This window comes from Lolium perenne, chromosome 4 (assembly GCF_019359855.2).
Source record: "Lolium perenne isolate Kyuss_39 chromosome 4, Kyuss_2.0, whole genome shotgun sequence".
Lineage (NCBI taxonomy): Eukaryota > Viridiplantae > Streptophyta > Magnoliopsida > Poales > Poaceae > Lolium > Lolium perenne.
Window position 1 is genome coordinate 60,569,826 of NC_067247.2, and position 4,783 is coordinate 60,574,608.

The window sequence follows — 4,783 nt, forward strand, 5'->3', positions numbered from 1 at the left end:
ATAGTAATAAAAATATGTCATTTTTTCTATGAATAGAACTTTTAGTAACATTAACGCGACAATGTGACATCCACAAAAGAGTTTGCACCCTGAATATACATAACAAGATGCACACAAGTCATAACATCGAGAAGTACAATGTTTGAACAAAACCCTTATTCGTGCGACAAAACAAGAAACAACCAAAACGTGTAGGTGGTTCGACAGAAGACTGTGGTGCCATCCATGCTCAGTAAAATACTCCATGGTCGTCCGCTCCACTTGAATAGATGCCACCACTAAAAGCTTTGTGAACTATGGTTGTTTGAGATGGGACCAAGTTCGACGCCAAATTAAGCATGCGTGAGTGAATAGTGTAGTTGGAATCTTTTTTCAATGGAACATCATTTCTGTAATCCCACAAAGCCTAACATAGGTTTGTTGCTCCAACAAGGACATGCCTTTAAAATTTACACCAAAAGGCCCATAGTCGGTTATCAAACAAATTAACGGCACTAGCGGTTGATACAAATTTGATGCGACTAGAATGATAGACCATGTTGCACGAGGGAATTTGTATTCGAAGAACGGATGTTTGATGGTCTCATAACGATGAAAAAACAGCATTGCTCACTCTCATGCCAATTAGGCTTGGCATGATTGGCTTTATGTTGAAATGACATGCCATCTTGTATGTATCAACAATGATACTAGTCTAGTATGGTTTATATATACTCAATATTACTCTAGAAATCTAGTTGCATACTCATATCGGCAAAAAAGAATTCAAATAGTAGTAAACATGCAACTAAGAGATAGCATCTAGTACAATAGACAAAATATCTTATCTTAATTTCTACCAAATCTAGCTGTGGCAACTAGCACTTCCTAGCGAAATTGAGCAAACCTAACCAATTGACGACTGAAATATGATAGTACTACAAAAAAAAAAAAAAAACTGACCCAATTTGAATTAATGGTCCAACCTCCGGCAGGATAGAATCCAGTTGATAAAATAAGCATGATACCCCGAAAATAGCGAACGGAACCTGGCAACGCGCGAGGATGAAAACCACCCAATCAGGTAGCAACACGCGTCTGACAACATACGTATTTCAGTCAGGTATATGATCCGTATTTCCATCATATCCTGACAACATGCATTCACATTAACTCGTCTCTCACCAACCTATCCTCCCGGCAGCTCTCCTTTCACAAACCATTTCACCAACCTGTCCTCTCCGGCTGCCGTGCAAAAATGATGTACTCCAATCACAATAGAGGAAGTTGCCTTCACGAAGAGATCAAATGGAAGGCAGAAAATCTGAGAGAATGTGCATCGGCTGCGGCCACCGCCTCCGCCGCCAGCTAGGTAGAGAGAATGAGCGTCGGTTACGGGCCACCGCCGGCTGTCGAACTAGAGAGGAGCGTCGGCTGCCGGCCACCGCCTCCGCCGCCCACTGCTGCAGGCCACCACTGCTCCCCATGCTAAATAGAAGAAGAGGCAGCACACCTGTGTATAAGTCACAATATGGATGAGGAATCGGGAAATTTCTGGAGGCAGAAGCGTGAAGGCATGGACTTGAGGACTTCTGTGGATCATCCAGTTCCTCACCGGCGAATAGCATCGCACTTCCTCCCATTCTCCGTTGCCTTGCTGTGCTCCTTTCCCCCCACGGTCGTGTTTATGAGCAAGAGAGAGAGAGGGGATTAGGTGGAGCTGTGAGAGGTCACGGTTGGTGGGATGGAGATAGGCTTTAAATGGAGCTTGCACCATGTACCAAAGTTGCAGTTAAAGCATGCACGGATGCATGGGCGTCGCCGTATGTACAAGCACCGTATAGAACTAACCAAATCACAGGAAAACGCCGTATAAGATAATTGCTATATTAAGTGCTAATCGCCATGCATGCATGAGTGGACGAGATGTCAACCTCGCGCGTTGCCAGGTCCCAAACGTCCGGGTCGCATGATACCCCAAATATTTACCTTATCTACAACGTCGGATTCTAAAGCTGGAAAACAAAAGGCGAGCACTACGGACGTACGCGGGCTGAGGAATCTCCTATATTTTCTCCACTCCACCACCTCAAACAAGGAACGCACATGATAGGATAGAACAGGTCAGGACCGGAACCAGCAGGACCCCAACCCAAAAGTTGGCACTATAGTGCTGAATGGGATTCCCCGATTGGCCACCAAGCGCTGTTCGGCCCTCTCCAGTTTGCATCACCTGACGAACAGCATCCGGTGCCTCTTTTGCGTGATCGCTACCTGTCCCCATTTGCAATTATTCAGAGGAAGGATGCTCTGGGTATATATTTTCCTGCACATATTTGAGCGAGCCACTGGGGAATATCCCGTTGCGATTCAGATGCACGGGAGGCCAGATCAATGGCTGTCCAGTCCGACCCCCCATACGGAGGTTGCGAAGGCGAACTTGCGCTCTCGATCCTACCTGAAAGGCTTGAACCGATGGTGTGCCCGTCAAACGGCCCTTTGTCGCCGCGAGAAGGCAATGGAATCCCACAGGAACAAAATGCCAACATGGCTATGGCCATTGCTGCTCCTAATCTGAACTCGACGTGTTCCGGTTGACAGCTTGATCCCAGCGACCGCCGCACCGGTATCCGAGAGAGGGAGAGGAATCAGCGCATTTTTCCACCCATTTTCTAGTGGTTGGGCTCGACGATCAGACGCAGAAAGCTTCGACTCTGACCTGGATTCTCGAATTGGGGTGGTTTCAACGCGAGGTTCTTCTGGGCGGTTCTCTTCTGGGTTTGAGGACAGTGGCAATATGTTACTCCGATCGGAATCTCGGAGAACATATCCGCGAGATTCGACAGCAAATGTGGAAAGATAAGGACCAGGACCCGATAACATATTCTACAACTCGGATCCTTTGACAGAGTACGTCCATGGATTATTGTAGGTGCAGAAGGTGTACACGTTGTTCCAGTACAAATACGAGCGAGATTGACAAGTATATTACTACTGTCACGACAAATTTTAATAACCACTACTAGTATTACTTCGTTTACAGCAATGCGCAGCATGCTGCTTGGTACTACTCCATTCCGGTACCCCAAAGGCCAGAACTATTCTAGGTAGACTTACTATTTTCGTGGGATCTACTAGTGTGTCACTTCAACATATATAAACAAACGTTTGACCTGAACTTTCCTTCGACCCCATGGATCGGTACCACCAGCTCGGAGAAGATACCAATTGCAAGCAAACTGAGCATGCAGCTACTGCACCTAGATGCTTAGTAGTAGAGCTTAAGCCTTTTACAATGTATTGTATCTTACGATGTAATCATAGATAATGATATATGTTAAAAGACAATAGTAACAATGCATTATATCTTAAAGGTTGACTCTATGATTTAATGATTTTGGTGATATGTAGAAATATGATTGGGCTAGCCACTCTTTTTACCTATGACTAAGATACAACAACACTATGTCTTCTCATTGATTATGGTGTCACATAAGCATTTTGCCTATAATATTGTGCTAAGAACTTTCCATTGTGAAAGGCCTTGTGCTAGTCATAGTGGGAAATAACATAGGGTAGTAACAAATACACATTTTACTACTCCATGTTACCACATCCATAGTGGGTAGTATCATATGTATAGTAACATAGAATGCCACATCTATTATCATGTAGAGTCATTCTTCCTTAAAATGTGTGATGAGATGGTAACTAAGATAGTTACCACTATCTCCTCTTTCCTCAGTTAATGATATGCCATGTCATTAAAATATTTAGTTGGCATTGCATCTAGTTGATGTTACAACATATGTTATTCCCCACTATGATAGTAGTCTTACACTACTCATAATGAAAAGTAACATTGGGTAGTAAAATGCACATTTAACTACTCTGTATTATTATCTCCATAATGGATGATGAATTTGGTGTGTTATTTCTGGTTTCATTCCAGTGAAATGAAATCGGGAGCTTTGTTCCTTAAGTCGAAAAAAACCCCTCCATAATGGGTAATAACATAGAATCAGGGGCGTGCCTAGCTCAAGTCAAGGGTATTCAGTTGAATACCCTTTATTTTTTGCCTATAAGCATTTATATGCATGTAGTCTATGCTGCTGCCTGCATGCATGTATGAAAAACTACATTCTATTCAAACATTCAACCAGGCCCTGCATTCAACCAAAGATAAAAGCTAGCTCACATCATCTCTATCTCCCTGTCCCAACACAACCAATCTCTCCTTCGGTACCATTAGCCTAAATGTAAAGTCCCGGTGAAAAATAAAGACTTAAACTGTAAAAAATTAGGCTTGGATTTTTTGAATACCCGAGCTTCAGATCCTAGGCCCGCCGCTGCATAGAATACCATATTTATAATTTTGTAGACTCATTTTTCCTTGAAATATGTGATGTCATAGTAACATAGCTAGTTATCATTATCTTTTTTTCCTCAATTAATAATATGTCATATCATTAAAATGCTTACTCCAGTGTTGGCATTGCATGTTGTTTGTATTACTACATATATTACTCTCCAATGTGAGTAATCTTAGCTTGCTCGTGGTCGTGGTGCAAAGTGCAATGCAATGATGCACGATGAGAGTGAGATCGTAAAGTCTTTGCTTGGGCAGTTGCTGGTTCGAAGTCATTTTCTTCTTCCTTTTTAAAAGTCAAAAGGATCGGAAGGCTTTGACTTGTGCAGGGGCCATCAAATCTCCATGGCGCACACCAACGCGGCAACGCACCGATCCAGGGCCTGCATGCGGTTTATCCTTATCGATCCGCCTAAAGACGTTGGGTTTGACCTC

The 4,783-nt window shown here is 43.3% G+C and overlaps 1 long non-coding RNA gene across 1 annotated transcript; it reads right to left on the bottom strand.

The window, feature by feature from the left end:
• Window positions 1-986: 986 nt before the first annotated feature.
• On the bottom strand, window positions 987-1,787 carry LOC127292697 (uncharacterized). The gene is made up of 2 exons (XR_007845317.1): window positions 1,595-1,787; window positions 987-1,492 (listed from the first exon to the last, which is right to left on the bottom strand). It is a non-coding gene; the product is annotated as an uncharacterized lncRNA (long non-coding RNA).
• Between the last annotated feature and the right edge of the window lie 2,996 nt (window positions 1,788-4,783).